At 44.0% G+C, this 19,594-nt stretch overlaps 1 protein-coding gene and 1 long non-coding RNA gene across 6 annotated transcripts in view; one reads left to right on the top strand and one right to left on the bottom strand.

Moving 5' to 3' along the window:
* FAM131B (family with sequence similarity 131 member B) overlaps positions 1–19,594 on the top strand; it is a 47,331-nt gene that overhangs the window by 3,050 nt on the left and 24,687 nt on the right. The window contains exon 1 of one of the 3 annotated variants that reach the window (XM_081894525.1): positions 2,573–3,041. The exons of the other annotated variants lie outside the window; for them this stretch is intronic. The gene's annotated coding sequence lies outside the window, so the exon portion shown is untranslated. Of the gene's footprint in view, positions 1–2,572; positions 3,042–19,594 lie in introns of those variants that run through there. 3 annotated transcript variants of the gene reach the window in all.
* On the bottom strand, positions 6,405–19,506 carry LOC309360387. 3 transcript variants are annotated; one of them, XR_014164086.1, is made up of 3 exons: positions 19,324–19,506; positions 8,787–8,957; positions 6,405–7,783 (listed from the first exon to the last, which is right to left on the bottom strand). It is a non-coding gene; the product is annotated as an uncharacterized lncRNA (long non-coding RNA). The 3 variants fall into 3 exon arrangements; XR_014164087.1 differs by lacking the exon at positions 19,324–19,506 and adding an exon at positions 11,146–11,726; XR_014164088.1 differs by lacking the exon at positions 19,324–19,506 and adding an exon at positions 9,194–9,755 and having other exon boundaries at positions 8,787–9,044.

Raw genomic sequence — 19,594 nt, 5'->3', positions numbered from 1 at the left:
ATTGGGGGAGGGCGTGATTTGCAGCAGAAAAGTAACAGGGAGGAATGCTTGCAGTGATATCTTACCCATGGCTATTAAGAAGTATGTCTCATTTGAGTTCAGTGGGACTTTTCCCCAGGAGTGTATAGGATTGCATCCCTAACCCTTTCCCCCATGTACTGCTTTCCCCATGTTTGCAAGGGTTTAGAAGGGCTGATAGACAGGTAGGCTAAAACATCTGGACAGCTCCAAGTTGGCGAGGACTATCTTAAAGGCTGAAGACTGAGCTTTCACAATGCGCTGGTAGCTATTGTCCATGCTGTGCACATCCATCCCACGGTTGCCTTTAGATAAATCGATCTGATAGGTTTTTACAGTGCCTCAACATTCTGTCACACCTTATCTTGCAACCAATGGGTACATCTCCTTTTGTTTATTTGTCTTTCAGATTCTAATGTGTTAAGCTGAAAATAACGTATTTATGGGAGATGATATACAACCGGTTTGAGCCAGGGGGTGATCAAACAAAGGAATGAATGTTAACACCATGGGTGTCATTCACATAGGTATAAACAAAATCTGGAATATAGGCTAACCCACTGTTCCCCAGCCTTGTGTCCTCTGGATGTTTTGGACAACAGTTCCCATCAGCCCCAGCCAGCATTACCAGTGGTCAAGGATGATGGGTGCTGTAATCCAAAAAAGATCTACTGGTATATAGAGCACTTCATTGGGTAAGGCTGGACTAACCTGTGGCCCTGCAGGTGATGTTAGGCTGCAACCAGGCTGTGCTGACTGATTGAAGTTGGAGTCCAACATTGCCTGGAGAGTCACCAGTTAGCCACTCCAGGCCTCAAATGAGATGCAGTCTGAACTTCTGGTAAGAATGGAACGCCACCATTAGCTATGGTTTCCTATGGTAGCATTGCTCTGTTTCTTGGGAAATCTCTGGTGCAAACCATCTGGATGTGAGAGTGGGGGAACAAGTTAATTCTTCGCCAAAATTGCCAGTGAGGACTGTGACGGTAGTCATTGTGTGTGACTCTAGATCTTCTCCTAGATCTCTAGTAGAGATGGGAAGCCCGTGGCTCAAGGGACCATATGCACCCCTAGATCTAATGTGATTCATGTGGAAAGCGAATCATGTGGCTTTGGTACCACTGACCACCAGCTGCAGCACACAACCCCAGAGGTATAACCCCTGAGGGAATGTGTCCTTGAGGGGGGAAGGAAGGTTCTCCATCTTTGAACTACTCTCATCATGCTAACTTCAGCTCTCAAAAATCTTGCTTGTCTCTGGCCCAATATACTTTCTGTCCTGTTGTCAGGTGAGCAATAAATTACACAGAGTAAGTAAAGTTAACTTTGTAATAGAAGAAACAAGGCTGCTCACTTATGCCAGGTCTGAAGAGCACAGCAGCTCTTCCCAGTAGGTCTTGCCCCATGTGGGGAGTGAAGCTCCCCGCCTTCCCACAGCTGCCTAAGACTTGTGGTTATCCCGAGTGCTTCCCAAGCAATCTGAAACTCAGCCTGCACTCCTGTCTCTGCTCCTCCCTCTCTTCATACCTCTTCTGGACCCGGGAGACCAGTGGGGAAGGGAGCTTGTTGCAGCAGGAGTGGGAGACACCCTGGTTTCTTCACCAGGTAGACTCATCTCTGCCTCTTGGCCTCCCTCCTCTTCAGCTTCTGCCTCTGATTCTGGTCCCTAAGCCCTGATACCTCTTCAGCTTCCAACACCTCCTTCTCCCAGTCTTCTCCCTCTTCCCTTGGTGGTTCCGCAGCTGGTTCCTCCCACCATTCCTCTGAGTCTACCCAGTCCATGACACATGAACATATGCTTCTGTTTACTAAGAGTAATTGATAATGCCACCTTTTAGTTCCCCCTTCCTGAGTTCTTAAAAGGTGCCAGCTTCCGACACCTTCTCTTCCCAGTCTTCTCCCTTTGACCACTCATTGTTGTCTCACTGCCACTCCCCAGGCTCTGAGCCTTCTTCCTTTGGTGGTTCCCAGCTGGTGCCTCCTACCACTCCTCTGTGCCCAACCTGTCCCTGACACCTGTTGAAGCTTTTTCCTTATAGCATTTCAGCACGTAGTCAAAGGTGGCATAGTTCAAGTATATTACCCATTAATCTAAACCAAAACCAGTCTCCTCTGTGTCCCCAAACATACTGCACTCTTTTTCTTGCATACGAATCCACAGCATCTGATGATCTTCCTTTCCGTATCACCCACGCATTCTCCTAAAATAACAAGCGCCCTCCCCGGTGACACCCACTCTTGGTTGGCCAAGCATTTAACCGAACTGCTCGTAATTATCTGTTTAGGAGACTTTTAAGGCAAATTAGGACCAAGTGCCTGAAGCAAACAATATTGGGAAGGATCAAGTTTATGCATATTCCCATAAGGGTTCTGCTGCTGAAATTGTGTAGAAGAAAGTGGCAGTCATGGATGGCTGATGGCGGTGGAGAAATCCCCCACTTAAAATCTCACCTCTGCCGTGAACTCACCTCTTCTGCCTGCAATCTGAAGATCATAATTCTCCCAAGTGGATGGGGCTTTTTAAATTGAATAAATTTGTTTATGGCTGTGCTGTTGTTGACTTGACTGCAGTTTTCATGCGTACACACCTGTGCTGTCTCTTTCCTTCCCCCTTCCAGATTGACTGCAGAACGTTATTGAGTCTGGGTAGAGTAGGACGCATTGCAATGCTCTTGCCTTGCTCAACCTGCCACTGTTTAGTATTCTCAGCTCTGTGGGGGAAGCATAAATCTCTCCGCAGATGCGTCTTTGAAATGCCAAGCTAGTTGGGGGTTGAACAGCCTCTGAGCAATGTGAACAAGGCTCCTGGTAACATGGGATATGATTCAGAGCTTGCTGTGGGGATGTGGTCCTCTTCCATTTCGGTCTCCAACTAGTCTCATCATTTGGGAAGCACAGTGGCTGTGAAATGTGAGGACAGCAAAACTGATCATAACCAGGACTGCCAATTTCATGCTTTCATGTGTGTCAGTGAGAGGGATCTTCTTAAAAACAAGGTACTACATGGTGCTGTTTTCTTCAAAGTAAGTATTGTTGTGTTCAGGTAGGTGCGCATAGGATTGCAGCCTTAATCAGGAGGGCAACTAAAATGGTCAAAGGCCTGGAAACGATGCCTTATGAGGAACGGCTAAGGGAGCTGGGCATGTTTAGCCTGGAGAAGAGGAGGTTAAGGGGTGATATGATAGCCATGTTCAAATATATAAAAGCATGTCACATAGAGGAGGGAGAAAGGTTGTTTTCTGCTGCTCCAGAGAAGCGGACACGGAGCAATGGATCCAAACTACAAGAAAAAAGATTCCACCTAAACATTAGGAAGAACTTCCTGACAGTAAGAGCTGTTCGACAGTGGAATTTGCTGCCAAGGAGTGTGGTGGAGTCTCCTTCTTTGGAGGTCTTTAAGCAGAGGCTTGACAACCATATGTCAGGAGTGCTCTGATGATGTTTCCTGCTTGGCAGGGGGTTGGACTCGATGGCCCTTGTGGTCTCTTCCAACTCTATGATTCTTTTCCTGTTAGGTTTTTTTTTTAATAAAAGGAACATGAAATAAGCGAAAGCAATGTGAAACAAAATGACGATGGGAACCGTAGCATAGAAATAAAACCGAAAACAACATTGTTATAAAACTGATGGAAGGAGAAGAAAGCAAATCAAATAATTATTATAGCTTGTTCAAACTAAGACAAGGTTAGTTTAAGAAACAGAGAGGGCACCTGCTAAATAATGAGCAACAGATCTGCTGGCTTCAAGTGTTAATACAGTAATATAGAACCTTTCTACCCTGTTCGTTTAACTGAGGCTGCAGTCCCAGGCGCACTTGGGAATAAGTCCCACTGAACTGAGTAAACATACATAGCATGTCACGGGGTCCATTGCTTTTCTAATCCATTTCATTTTCTTCATATTTTCTTGTTTTCCTGTCCTTTGCATGTGTCAACCGGGCAACAAGATGTGTAAGAAAATATTGCTGATAATTTTTTTTATTGGGAAATGCCGCCATATAACTTACCGGGAACACTGCGTTAAGAAGGGATGTTATAGGTGATTCGCTGTATTGTGAAGATCTCATGAGGCACATGAATTCAATGTGTGTGTGTGTGTGTGTGTGTGAAAAAGAATCACCTTTGTGTGCTGAAATAACACCTGCAACATGGATCTTAGTTCTGTATTGTCAAATGACAATGGATTGCATTGGTAATTGCCTTCTAATATTTGTTGCTTTTAAGTGAATAAAAAGTGCTGAAGTTTTGAAATATTTTCTGGTCTCTATTCTGTCAAAACATCTACCACTTTATTTGCTCTTCCAATAAGGTAGGGTGCACTTCAGATATTTTGGAAAATTCCTCTGAGGATACCTTTTGTTAAAATTCAAACTCTGTCTTTTGTCCAGGTAATATAGGCTTGGATCCAGAGACCCTGGATTCCACAAAGGAGGTACTTGCATTCATACAGGGTGGGTTGCTGTTACTCCAACCCAACACTACAAATGTCCCTTAAGTAGCTAATCTAAAGGATTTCCGAATCCTCTGGAGCTAGTTTTCATTAGGAGAGCAGACAGGAAGACATCAGTGAGTCTCCTAAAGGAGAGGAAATGACTCCAACTGCTTCTTTGTATCTAACCCACTAAACCTCTGCTAAAAAACCAAAAAAATCTTTGGAAGTATTGGTAGAAAGGCATGGGTCTTGAACTCACTTTATTCAAGTATTGTAGGAATTAAGACTCTGGTCTCTGAAGGCTTTCGTAGACTCTTGTAGTACATGCAACAAGAAACAATAAAACAAAACATTAAAGCCAGCAGAGCAGCCATAAAAGCAGGGGAGAATGTTCATTTTTAATATTTCTTCTTCCAATGAAAGATCTATTGAAATCAGACCATAACTTCATATCATTCTGGACCCCTTTCCAGTGATTGGGTATAATTATTTTTAAGCGCTCTGATTGTCATTATAATAAAATATGTCTAAGTGGTATATATGGGCTTTAGTCGGGGTTCTTTAAAAGCAAGGGTCCTGTGTCTTTTTACCAGAAAGGCAGCGAGGTGGGGAAATAGGATAGAAATCTACTAACAAAAATAGTTTGGAAGTTATTTAGAAATAGCTTTTGAGGAGGCTATTGAGCCCTTGCTGTGCCGCCCTGCAATGGTAGTAGCTTGATGACAAATTGTGTGGGTCTCCACTATGTTAAAAGATGCAGCGCTCGTGATACATAACTTCTCCCCTTCCCCACACACAGATAAAGGAGACTGGAAATTTGAGCTAGAAATAAAGAAGTAGATCCAGTTAGTGTCTGCTATTTGATTTTGGGCAGTCTGCACATCACTCGCTCCTTCTATCCTTGCTTGGAAGACGTAGAGCTGGAGCGAAGGGTAATATTCCAGCACATTTTACTCAGAGTAGACCTATTGAAATGAATGGGCCTAACTTAGCCATGTACATTAATTTCAGTGGGGTCTGTTCTCGGTGAAAGTTCGTTGAATACCACCTGGAGAGCTAAAATGTCTCATTCTGTCTGCAAGGCACTCCTGAGTCTACTGGGTCAGACTCTTTCTTGACTGTGTGCAGGAAAGATAATATTTTCTCTAGGGCGCAGTCACAGATGGCCTCAGCACTAGAAGCCTGTCTGCTTTCTTGAGATCAATTATAAGATGGAAATAAACATCAGATGCTGAACATTCATTATGAGGTAGCAATATGCCCAGCTCTGCCTTGAGAGTTCTTACAGCAAACATTTGGTTAGCATCTTACATAGGAGGGCCTGTCATTCCTGTGTGTAGAAGCTATGTTCAGATGTCATACCATAGCAGGATTTCCCAAACTTGGGTCTACAAGTTTTTTGTTTTTTTGTTTTGGACTACTGTTCCCATCATCCCTGACCACTGGTCCTGCTAGCTAGGGATGATGGGAGTTGTAGTCCAAAAAACAGCTAGAGACCCATGTTTAGGAAACACTGTACTATAGTTTAGCGACACCTGAATAAGCCTAGCCTCTTCCTAGGGTGACAATTCTGCCAAGAGCAGTTTGGATGCTTCTGCTTTTAGTTAAACATAGCTTGCCCTGTCACCCGGACCCAGAATTATTGATAATGTAAAACAAACCATCTTCAGAAACCATGACTTGAAGCTGGTTTGTTTTAAAGCTAACCATAGTTTGTCAGTTTGGATGACATGGCAAACCGTGGTTTGCCCAAATTGGAAGCAAACACTTCCAAACGCCTTCTTGAAATGCTTCAGAAGGAAGAGGGGTGAGGTATTAGTGTAGGAGCACAAGGGGAGTGTACGCTTGCTCGTGTCTTGTTAAGCCACATTTTTGGATGGCAGCTAAACACATCCAATCTGTCTATGCACAGAACCCCAAGAGACTCATTGCCTCCTGGTTCTAGGATCCCCGCCATATAGAATTTCACTGTTCCTCCTGCCATACTCCATATGCCCCTCAAATAGATGCTCTGAAATATATTCTAATTTTCAGGAGCTGATCGTAAGGGGTGGGGGTACTGAAGTTGATCAGTGAACCCTCTACATGAAGACGTGCCTGGAGGATATTTGGATCCAGCTTACTGTCCAGCACGTTAACAAGATTTTATTTATTTTAAGTATTGCTAGGTGAATGGAGTATTGGTCTGGTACTTGGGTTTGGGTTTATAGCCAGGTTAGATAGAGCTGCACACACCCCTGGAATATTAGGTGCATGGTTTGGGGTGTTGCTTTATCTGCTGCTAGGGACGTGGGTGGTGCTGTGGTCTAAACCACTGAGCCTCTTTGGCTTGCTGATCAGAAGGTCGGTGGTTCAAATCCCCGTGACGGAGTGAGCGCCCGTTGCTCTGTCCCAGCTCCTGCCAACCTAGCAGTTTGAAAGCACACCAGTGCAAGTAGATAAATAGGTAACACTGCGGTGAGAAGGTAAACAGTTGTTCCATGCACTCTTTAACGGTGTTCCGTTGCGCCAGAAGCGGTTTACTCATGCTGGCCACATGGCCCGGAAAGCTGTCTGTGGACAAACGCCGGCTCCCTCAGCCTGAAAGCGAGATGAGAACCACAACCCCATAGTCGCCTTTGATTGGACTTAACTGTCCAGGGGTCCTTTACCTTTTACCTGCTGCTCATGTTAGATATGTGGCCAGCATTGGTAGTGAAGGTTGCTTGGTGCCAGCTAAAGCTCTTCCAGACAACCTTGGATTTTTCAACAATCATTAACATTCCAGTAGCTAGACTACTGGGACACACTTTACATGGGACTGGCCTTGAAAACTGCAGCGTGGAAACTGCAACAAATTCAAAATTATGCCACCAGGATGCCGTTGGATGCTAATAGAGTTTTATTCCATTATGCCAGTTTTGCATGATATATATCGGTCACAGTTATTTAACTGGGGCAAAGGACTCCTGACTTGTGACATATTTTAACATGACACAATGATTTGATTTGCTAGCTGCCTGGAGTCTCTTTTGAAAATTAGGTGGGATTTAAAAAACATATAAAGTATGTGTAATTAGTTCTGGTTCTCAGTGTAGTTACATGACCCTTTTGAGGATCATCCAAAACAAAATAGTTTTTCAAACTTTGTGCCTTCAAGGGACTGTTTTCAAACCAGTGTGTCTACTGAGGTACTCCATATCTTCCATGAACTTCTGCGGATTGTTGAAGTTTGCGGTGTGATGGTAGGGTGCATTGTCAATTCGGATGGAGTGCTGGCGACGTCTTGGCCCTCACGGTTGGCACTGCCTGAACTATGAGATCATTGCAGAGCCCATCCAACAATCTCCAACAGCTGCAGATTAACAGGAGAAGATCAACAGTGGTAGACAAACTATCTTTCAAGGAAGGATTGCTGAGATAAGGCAAGCAAAGTGCCCAAAGTACAGTATAAACACAAAGTAATTTGCTGCTGTTTATCATAATCAGTGTACCAAGTCATGTGGTATTCTTTTGGGAGTGGTTTCCTGCTTCTAGGAAATAGTAAGGCATTGCTTAATCTTAAGATGTGTGTTTTGGAGGACTACATTTGGACAATCATATATTGGCATATTAAGATGAAATACACATGAGCTGATACAGCTGCTTCTCTTCTGTGTTTGTGCTGCTTAACAATAAAACCAGGAAGCCTCTAATCAACTCTAGTTTGTCTGAACAGGGAAAACCATGGTTTATCAGTTTCTGGACGAGCCAAGATCTCCAACCACAGTTTGAAGTGGCTGTTTGTTTGTTTTTGTTTTGTTTTTATCCTAGCTTATACTGCAGGTTTTAAGTATAGTTTTCCGGTTTGGACAGAATGAGAAACTGTGGTTTAATTAGAGACTTTCCTAGTTTAATCATGTGAAGGGAAGAGTGTCAGGGTTGCGTGCACAGGGAACAGGCTAACCAAATGAGAGATGATTATGTAAACCAGGCCAGTGAAAAGGACAACAGGGCAGGAAGGATGGAGGCCCTTGAAAGAGAAAGAGCTAATCAAATTTGGCATTATTAAGAGACCAGAGCTGGGTGGTGATAGCTCCATAATGCATTAAAGCTGATTGGGGAGGCAGTGCCAAACCACAGCGTGCCTTCAAGCAGTGAGGAGGAAGGGGAGGGCAAATGGAAGAAAATAATACAGCGAACCAGGGGGATCTATCATTTAAAAAGGAAGGTTAGCTGTGCTGGGCTACAATCCTAACTGGAGGCAATCCCAGTTGAATTCAATATGGCCTACTTCTGAAGAGACATGGCTAGAATTGCATTGTTAGTCTGCCATGGTAAGAAAGCAAAAAGCACAGGCCGCAATCTAACTGAATTACCTCTGGTATGAGATTTCCATCTAAGGCAGCAGCTTTTTCATCAAACCCAGGGCTTTTTTTCACCAGGACTCAGTTCCGGCACCTCTCAGGTGGCCACCATTACCATTATAAAGGAGGCGTTCATGGTGATTTCCAGCACCTCATCGTCTATAAAAACACTACTGATCAAACCTGGAATTGAACAAGAAGTAAGGTTTTAACATGAGGTTTTTAAATGTGTGGACACAGCCCTGGGGCAGGAACTAACTTGTTTTATTGCTCTGTAAGCCATGGTTGGACAGTGTTCTCGAAGCTACCAGCATGAGTTTGACCAAAATGCGGGAGGCAGTGGAAGACAGGAGTGCCTGGCGTGCTCTGGTCCATGGGGTCACGAAGAGTCGGTCACAACTAAATGACTAAACAACAACAACAACAAGCCATTTCAGCAGGGTGAAAACATTCTTAAACAAAGGTCAGCTTTTCTGTCTGACTGAAAACCATGCTTCTACATGTGGCAACTGCGTATTTTCTGTTTTGCTTCATTTTCATTCACTAGGAAGCACGATCGTAGCTTCCTGGCGGCGCCTGTTACCTGCATGCACACAGCAAAACACGTGTGCCACCATCATGCTATCATTTACATATGTTTCCCCAACACACAATAACTCTGTGCTAGAGTTTCTTAATGTTAGAAGCTGCCTCTCCATAGAGAGAAGGCAAATGACCGTGGAGCTGAGTATAATATGTGAACTAGTAACTTGGGTAGCAGCAGCAGGTCACCAACAGCTTGCACTGAGTTATTCACTGCCTTGAGATTCCTGGAGCCGCTTTGTCATCCTGGCTGGGGCTGATGGGAGTTGTAGTCCAGCAACATCTGGAGGGCTCTTGGATGGGAAAGGCTGATCTAATGCAATGTTTCTCAGACTTGGGTCTCCACCTGTTTTTGGACTACAGTTCCAATGATTGCTGACCGTGGGTCCTGCTAGCCATGGATTATGGTAGTCCAAAAACAGTGGGAGACCCATGTTTGGGAAACACTGGTCTCATGTATTATACTACTCTTGCTTATGTGTTGGTTCAGTGATTGGCACTTTATTTTCTCCCCTCCTGTTTCTCCTCCGTTTGCCTTCATGCTGCCAAAGCACTGTCAATCTGCAGATGCATTTGTTCATCTGTTTTCCTTCCCCAAACAATGCTGCTACCCTCCATTGTTTAGTCTCTTGACTGTTTTCCAGATCCCACAAAACTGCCCCGTCTAATTTCTCTAGAATGGTTTCTGCTTAGCGGTCATACAATGCTGTTTAGCGTGTATAAATCCAGTTCTTGCGTAGTGACATCATTCCAGCACATCAAGAGATGCTATTACACATAATGGTATTAATATAACATTGACCCCCCTCCTCGCTTTCCTCCAGCTAGCTTCATTCCCTGGGCTAGCTAAGCTCTTTCTGATTTAGTGCGTTGAGAGAGAGACAGAGAGAAACAAACTCTTGTTTTTCACTACAGGAAGCAATGCTTATTATTATTTTATTTATTGCAATAATTTAATATTTCATGATTCAGTTCAAGTGACTTACAAAATGTAAAACAATAAAATAAAAATTATTGAAGCCAGCAGAGCACCTTGAATCCAGAATAATAAAAGAGTGAAAAACAAAAAGCAAAATTCTGCACCCGGCACAAAAAAATAACAAGGCTTATTATGCCAGGCAAGTCTCCCATGGGAGAAGCTTTCCAAAACTCAGGTACTGAAGTGGAAAAGGCTTTAACCCTGCTCACCGCCTGCCTCACGCCTAAAGCTTATGGGGGATCCAGAGAAGGCCCTCTGTGGTCAGTCTTAATACTCTGGCAGGTTCATAAATGAGTCCCTGGAGTACTGGCTTTAAAGGTAAGATCAGCACTCTGAATTCTACTTCAAAAGACCAGCAGCCGAGAGCAGTTGTTTCAAGACTGATGCAATGTAATCCATATGACCAATCCCTGTCAACAACCTAGCTGCTGCAACTTGTGCCAGCTGAAATTCCCAAGCAGTCTTGAAAGGCAGCCCTTGTGTAGAGTGGATTACAATAGTTGCCCGAATGCTAATGATTTTGGCCAGGCTGTCTCTGCCCAGGAAGGCTTGCACCTGGTGAAAGTTACTTTCATGCCAGAGCCACGGGGATTTCCAATACTGAAGCTGTGGACCTGACTCTTTAGGGCAACGGTTGCCAACCTTTTGGGACCTGTGGGCATGTTTTGAATTCTGAGAATGTGCTGTGGACGCCAGTCATAAAACGGTTGGCAAGAGCAGTTCTGCAAAATAGAAAATTGAAAAACTCAAAAAGAAGTGCCTTTTGACACCCTCCCACAGACGAAACTATAATAAGCCATAGCAACCTACCTGAACTCAACAACCACCACTTGATCTGTGCATCATGTTGTCCCATTTTCGCTCTCATCCAGAATGGAAAGGATGGGGCTGACATCCAATCAGAGTTGCCCTTGGAAAGGGTGTGTGGTCAGTCTACATGTGGCCTAGCAAAGAACTTTGAAACCTGGTTTCTAGACAAGTTTTCAGATGTGGTTATGGTTGTTAGTGGGTGTTGGAAGCAAGTGCTTGCACAGATTCCGTGCTACCTATGGGTGTCACCTTGATAATCTCCGCTTTAGGCAATGGAGTGCAACCCTATTTAGAACATCACCTCCCCAAATCTGGTCAACCGTACCCAGTATTTTGTGGATTCAATTTATGCTGTCCCTCATTCCGTTCTTTACTCACTCCATATTTCAGCAGAGCCTCGCCTGAATCAGAGGAGAAGTAGATATGGGTGCCATCAGCATGTTGAAGACACCTCCCTGAAATTCTGAATTACCTCATTCAATGGATTCATGTGGATGCTGAAACAGCCCAGAGTACAAAATGCACACAATTCCATGGGGCAGAACAATAGCTACCTAGAGAGCCTGATTCCCATTCTGGACAGTCAGCGAGAGGACAGTGAGTGGCCACGGCTGTTAAACATCTCAATCCCTGACACTTCACTTGTAGGGGAAAGTTCCACTAAAATTAATAGGGCAGTTTTATGTACCAGCTGCATAAAGGAACAAGTGAATGAGTACCATTGGCACATCAGGGGCTTTCCCCATGAAATATTTTAATCTTGTATTTATGGTTCTTCATCTTCCCAGCTGACACTTGGGCCTGACAGTTCAGACTTCGAAGCTATATTTACATTGCGAATTGTCTCCTGTGCCTTTATAAAAACGTTGGCTAGATCGCTTATGTTGCGTTTCTGTCTTGCTCCTTCGCATCTTCCCTTAGCTATGGCATTTTTGGACTACCTCTTTTTTTAAAAGTATGTTTCACAAGGTTTTTTTATTGCAGCTTGCATGTTCTTGTGCCTTCCTTGTAGTAGTAAAAGCGGGGGGGGGGGGGGGAGGAAACTTGGCACAATTTTTCTGTGCATATATAACACATAAGATCACCTTAACTCTTAAGACATTTGTCTTCTGGTGCAAATTGAGCCACCTCCAGTTGTTTTATAGGGCTACCTTAGTTGTCAGCTGATACTTGGATAGATACGAGAAGCCAGTCCTGTGTTAAGTCAGTTTTAACTCAAGACAGCTGTGTAATTGGAAGGCAGGGCAAGCTGACCTCTAAATGGGAGACATTAAAGTGGAATGGACTTGTGCAGGTCACTTTTCGGGGCTGACATCATACCATGGATCTGCATATTTGCTTGCCATGGTGAGTATTCCACCCCCAAGATCAGGAAAATGCTTGAAGCTTGCAATGTTCACCAGAGAGGCAAGGAACTCCCAACATGAGACTTGGTGGGTGAACCGAAGGGCATGAATGCACAGATTGGTCACAATTGCACTAGAGGGTTTTCAGTAGTAACTGAATTCTAATATTCCAAGTGCATTTCCACCTTTCTGGAAACGGGGGTTGTTTTGTGGAAAGAAGAGACAGACATGGGACAGTTCTTCCTCAAAAATTCCAGGCTCTTAAAGCCGGAAGGCAGGGAGTTTGCTAGTATGATCTACAAAGATTCTAGATAGAAGAAAAACTAAACGGACTGGGGTGGATTTTCGTGGAAACAACCAAATATAGAACATGGAAACATTTTTTTTGCTATATGAAAGGATGCTGTTATAAAAGGAAGAGCCCAATTTCCTACAGGCAGTGAGGGGAGCACAAGAATTATGGGCTCATGTTGCAGCCAACCAGATTTAGGGTAGATACCTGGGATTGCTTTCTAATTGTGAGGACATTTGGACAATGGAACAAGAGGCATAGAAACTTGTGGCAGACTGAATAAGCTTGTGTTGGGAGTAGATCCAGGGAACATTGCCATTGAAGACCAGGCTGTGGAGTTGAGCTCCCTTGTTATAAGCTCCAATTTCGGTGACCTTCCAGTTGCAATAGAAGCCTGAGTGGGGATCTCTGGTCCAGCTTTGTGTTTAAACAGTTGTCCACTTACATGTTATATTCAGCAGTAAGGGCACAAAATAGGTTTATTCAAAACCTCATGAAATTCTAGCTTACAAACCTTTGGAAAAAGAGACAGAGCCTTTGCTTTGTCTTGTGAAACTGTGAAACTGAGCAGGCTCTAAGTTTGAAGAGAACTGAAGACTCGCAGAGGAGAGAATTGCCTCTGAATTAAATACCAAGTGAATTCTTCCTGCCCCATTAAGCCGGATTATTTGCATTATGTGACTCTAACCTACTTATATTTGTAATTTGATATTGATGGGGGTGGAGGGGGGAGACCAGCAGGTCAAAATGCATCCGGCAAGCGTGGCTGTTTTTAAAAGCATGTTTGTGATGAGAGTGTTATGCTGGCCATTTTATCTCTATTCACTTGTACGCTGACAAATGTGCATAATGTTATTCCTAGACAAGTAGAGCTGTTATTTCTCAGTGCAAAGAAAATATACTTTTGCAACATAAACAGCTGCCATATAGCAAGCCAGATCATTTGTCCAGCCAACATAGTATTGCCTACCCCAGGGGTGGAAAATCTGTGGCCATCCAGATGTTATTGGAGCTCCAACTGCTGTCAACCTCGAGCATGGTCAGTGGTCAGGGATGAGGGGAGCTGGAGTTCAAAAACATCTGGAGAACCACCGGTTAGCTAATCCAGATCTACAAAAGAACTGGCAATGGCTCTCCAGGGTTTCAGGCAAGAATCTTCCCTAGCTGTACTGCAGATAAAATCTGGGACCTTTTTGCATGCAAGGCATGTGTTTTACCATCGATCTGTGTCATTTCCCAGCTTTTAGCAACTTGCAGCATTTAAAAAAAATATGTATATCCTGTTCTTCAGAAACGTACTCTCAAGGCAGCTGGCTATGAGAACAATTAAAACATAATAACCAAAATAGCAAACCAAAATAGCAAACAAAACCAAAATAGCAAAACAAACATATTAAAACAGCAGAGGTCTGGGGAAATGAAAAGGTTTCCAGCTGGCACCAAATGGTCAAGAAACACCTGACTTCAGAGACCTGCAGCACCTGCAGAAGAGCCTTTGATGGAGACATCTGTACACAAGACAGGTTTGGATGGAAGAAAGCATTCGTTCAGGTTCCAAGCTTTAAGGCAGGAGTGGCTAACCTTTGGTTTTCATATGTTGTTGGACTCCCAACTCCCTTCAGCCACAGCCACCATGGCCCAATATTCAGGGATGGTAAGAGTTGTAATCCAGCAATACAGTGGTACCTCAGGTTAAGTACTTAATTCGTTCCGGAGGTCCGTACTTAACCTGAAACTGTTCTTAACCAGAAGCACCACTTTAGTTAATGGGGCCTCCTGCTGCCGCCATGCCGCTGGAGCACGATTTCTGTTCTCATCCTGAACCAAAGTTCTTAACCTGAAGCACTATTTCTGGGTTAGCGGAGTCTGTAACCTGAAGCGTATGTAACCTGAGGTACCACTGTATTGGAAGGGCAGCCACTCCAGCTTTAAAGGTAAGCACCAACTCTCTGAGGTGCCCCACTCAAGAACAGAATGGCAGCTGAAAGAAATAAAAAAATTAAAATTGTCCAGTAGCACCTTAGAGACCAACTATGTAAGTTTGTTCTGGGTATAAGCTTTCGTGTGCATGCACACTTCTTCAGATACACTGAAACAGAAGTCACCAGACCCTTATATATAGTGGGAGGGTGGGGTGGGGTTTTTCTCAGATGGGTTGTAGGATGATTGACTCAATATGGCAGCAATTACAGTTGGTTCAAAATTGGCCAGTCTTGGAAGCGCAGCAGCTAAACTAACTAAACAAAGTTAAGAATTCTGTTTTTTATGGACTGCTTTAAATAAATAACATGCCGTGATTTTGAATAAATAGGTCATATCATTTTGGACCCCAAGAGCTGAATGTAATGCAGATTTTTGTAAAAAAAGAGTTTATTGCTATAGGGCGCATACACTTTTTAGCTCATGCACAAGCCTTCCGCCCCCCCCTGCACTGTGGTGCAAGTCAGTTGCACCTGCATGCCTCCACTCTCCTTCCTCCTTCTGCGGCGGCTTTCCAACCAACATACTTCCCAAAAGCTTCTGGAAGTATGGCGGAGGCAGAGGCTGTGTGATGGCTGTGGCGGCTGCCACTGCGAAGGCGGTGGATAAAGGAGTGAAGGGGGAAGGTAACAGCAGGTGAATGAGAGGGGTTGTGTCCCGATTTCCCTCACTCCAGTATTGGAAGGTATGCTATATGAGCCGGGGCTTGCGTGGCGAGTTCCCGCCCCCCCCAGTGGAAATAAAGACACATGACACAATTATTTAAGGTTAATGGGCTAAATAAGGCCACAACGTTATTGGTTACAGGTGATGAGCGGTATTGGCTTAGGCATTGGTCCTAACCGACTATCCGGCTTCAGCCTGTCCGCTTGAAGTCCGGGAAGGGTTAACCACCAGTAGGGGGAGTCCTGCTGAGGCACATCAACTAGGATCTCCCCCAGGGTCACCGCTCGGGGGCGTGCCTTGGGCCCACACCTCCATAGGCTTCGGACAGGGCCAAGCCCCCCGGAATCCTTCCTCCCTCCATCTACATAACAATACAAATACCAATGTCTTCCAATACCAAGGAAGTTGTGACGATTTGCTACGAGGTAGGCGAGAAACCAAGTGGCTGGTGCCAATTTGTCAAGTGGGAAAAATTCCTACCCGGCCCCTTAACGGCGACCAACCGTGGTCCATAGCAAGGTCAAAGACGAAACCTTAAAGGGTGGGAGGGTGGGAAAACCGGAGCAACTGGAGGCAGCAAAAGAGGAAGATCCCCAGCCGTGCCAGTGTTAAATAGCGCAGGCCACACCCCCTGAGCCAGCCGATTGGCTATCCAGGGGATGACGCAGCCAGGGATTCCCTCATTCGCATGAAGCGCTGTGGTGGGGGCGTGCAGCCCCCAACCCCAGCTCCTCTTAAGGCGGAAGTGGCTTTTTAGCACAACTCATTTAAATTGGACCTACTTACTGAGAGGCAGACTAGAGGCAAGGCAGTGAGTGCCCTGTGCTTTAAACATAAAAATGCTCCAGTTGTGCTGATGGCACTATATAACTGATGATAAATTAGGGAACAAGTTCCAGCATGGAGTGCTCCAATCAGTCAGCCTCGCCAGCCTCCACCATCTTCCATTTCATTCCCCCCACACCTCATTTCCCATAGATGTTGGATAGTCTTTGATATGACTTTCTGACGTTGATTTAAAACCGAGCTTCCAAAACTTTGATTTATCTGAAGAAGCCAGGTACCTGGGTTTGCTCGTTACACTTCCCACCCTTCCTTCAAGGAGCTCAGAGCGGCATATGTGGCAGCTTCCCCTTTCAGCTTTACAACCTCTCTTGGAGTTGGGCCGAGAGAAGGATATGCCTAAGGCTGCCCAGGCAACTTGATGACAGGCTGACCAGACGCAGTGCAAAGTATCATATAGAAATTGAAAAAGACAAATGCCGCCTCTTGAACCAAAGGGAACCAAACAGAGATGATAAGTTTAAATACATAGGTTTGGGTTCAACCAAGTATGTGTGGAGAGGCAACCAGCCATACTTCAATAGCACTGTATTTTGTAGGGAGAAAATTCTTGGTGTGTACACACATTTATCAGAAAATTGGAGCTGGAAAGTTTTCTCTGGTACTTTTTTTATTCAAAGCACCAATAGATCATGCCTGTGACCATTCCCATAAATTTCCTGCATTGATGTGCAAGTGAGCTGCATCTTGCAGTATGTTAAGTGTAGAGCACATTAAGGTACCCATGCAGATTAACCTTCAAAACTTACTAGCCGCCAGAAATGTTTAATGGCCCACCTTTCCACATGTACCAACACTAGTCCTTTTAGGGGCTGTAAACTGATTTCCAGTTTACAACAGCTCCTTTTCGGGGTTGACAGGATGCAATTCTCACTTGCCGTAGATGACCAAATTAGTAGATATACACAAGCCTGCTCTCTTTAGTGATGCAAATCTATAGGGCAGGAGAGAGCACCTCTCTCTTCCTAGACCACATATTAAAAACCACCAGGCTTGTAGAATGCAATTAATTTTCGTTCTGATTTTGTTAATGGAAAAACTTGTGTATTGTGTAAATCTTCCAAACCTCACAAGATTTCTATCAACAAAATAAACTTTAAAGAACTACAGCAGGTCCACGAAAACCCTGTGTTAACAGAGGCCAAAGCTGAGCAAATAAATTAAACAAGCAGAATGTTTAAGAACAACTGATGTGTGTGTTAATTAAATACTCCATGGAAACCCTTTCTTTTCCAGAGTGACAGTGGCACAGTTAGGAAATTTTATACGACGGGTTTATTAGCCTTTTGGGCTCCTCTTCCTTAGATGGTAATATATCAGGCCCATACTATTTGGGCTGCTATCTCGCCAACTTAAGTTCACACCAAAAGTTGAGGCAAAATTGTACACTCCCCACCCCTGGAGTGCCTTGCTTTCACTAGGGGGCACCCAAAAAGCAACAACAAAAGTGGGGGGCAGCCTTGGTGCAGCCCAAATGGGGCAGCTCCTCCTCTTTGGCCCACCACAATGGAGATGCACTAGTTATAGGTCTATGGCTGAAAGTGTCCCTACCAAGCCCCAGGTATCTTCCTGCATCTCCTCCAAGTTCCACCAGGCTTGTTGCCTCCTGGCTAGTCCAATGTGCAATGCCATCGGTGGCAAATTGCTTGGTCTCTGGAGGGATGTTGTTTCTGCCGTTCCACAGCTCCCTTTGGCCACTGCTGGTAATGGGGCAGGAGAGCTGAAAATAATGCCAATGTATTTCACACGTTTTGTTTTAGATAGTACACGGGTAGACGAGTCTAAAAAGCACGGGACACAAGTTTTCACAGCCCTCTAGCAGCTATGTTTCGACTCATTTACCAGAAGCAATGTATTGAGCGTTAACTCTGGAAGTGTATACTCCCAGGAGGCTAAGTTTGGTCAGAATCAAGTATACACTTCCAGAATTAACACTCAATACATTACTTCTGGTAAATGAGCCACCGTAGAGGGATGTGAAAATTTGCATCCCAGGCTTTTTACACTCATCTACCCATGTACTATCTGAAACCAAAGGGGCACATTGGTTGCCAGGTGTGAAATATATTGGCATTATTATCAGTTCTCCTACACCATTATGTGGCAGATGGTAAGTTGCTGGGTTTGGGGAACATGTGCCACTGCTGTCTGATCCTTTGGGAGGCAGGTATACCTGGTGCTGAGTTTTTTTTTGGCTGCCAGGTACTTCTCAGCCTGCATCAGGCTGGCACTAGAAGCAAAGGGTGGGAGGTTTGTGTGGAGAAACCTGTCTCTTCCTAGCTGCTATTTCAAGAGAGATCAGGAGTGATGGCCTTGTAGGCAAGTTACTAGTTCTAATGCCTTTTTCTACCCTGTCAGCCAGTTCCATAAATAACCCCTGTCAGCTTTCTTTTTATAAACTTACTTTAAAAAAAATTCAGAGTGAAATGGGAGCTGTAAGGAAGCTTCTAATAATGAAGAAATAGCATATGTATATATATATGGTGATAGTTTTAAGAAAACACCAAACACTGGGGACAGAGCCAATAAAACAAATTATGGCTTAGTGGAACAGAATCTCTTGGCATTCACCTTTTAGAGTAGGTAGACGTAATTGTGTATTGCATACTGTTTATTATATTTACTGTATATGGGCATAATTTAATTAGTTGGCTTTTTAAAAAAACTACTTTTAGTTGTGTTTCTACAGTCCTTGTTAATTTCTGCTTATATCTGCTTCCTGTTGCTATAGTTGTGTTATCTTAAGGAGTGTGTACAGATCTGGTGCTGTGAAAATGGTAGAGGCAGTTTTGCTGCTTTTGTAAAACAAATGTGCTACTTCTGTTTTGAGGCAAGTTTTTGTTTTTGTTTAGGTTCCATAACATGGTAGAACTTAAATATCAAAAGATCTGCCTAGAGGTGGTGTCTTGTGGCATGATGAATTTACCATTCTTCACAATCTCCACCACAATTTTTCAACATTGTACATTTTAGGGGAAAGGAGGAACATAGTTGAACACTTGATTGAATAGTTTGCAACGCTAGAATAATAATAACAATAAAAAATCTGACCAGCAGCCACTTGCTCAGGGTGTTGAGCTGTTAGTATTTGTAATTTCATTGAAAATGTATTTCCCAAAGAATAGATGGAGAAAGGAGGTGGTAGTTGACAATTGACAGTTGGAAATTGGCAGTTGGCTGGTTTTTTCTGTTCTATTTTGACTGAAGGTGAGAGGTGTGGAGATTTCATGCAGACCCTGTCTGGAGGAGTTTGTACATAATACTGTTGCCAACCTGACAAGTAAAAATTAAAAAGATTTTCAACTATTTGTGTAAGATATAC

The sequence above is a fragment of the Podarcis melisellensis genome (genome assembly GCF_964234715.1).
Source record: "Podarcis melisellensis genome assembly, chromosome: 17".
NCBI classification, from domain to species: domain Eukaryota; kingdom Metazoa; phylum Chordata; class Lepidosauria; order Squamata; family Lacertidae; genus Podarcis; species Podarcis melisellensis.
The sequence above is the reverse complement of the archived record's forward strand: the minus strand, read 5'-3'. Positions and strand labels throughout refer to the sequence as shown.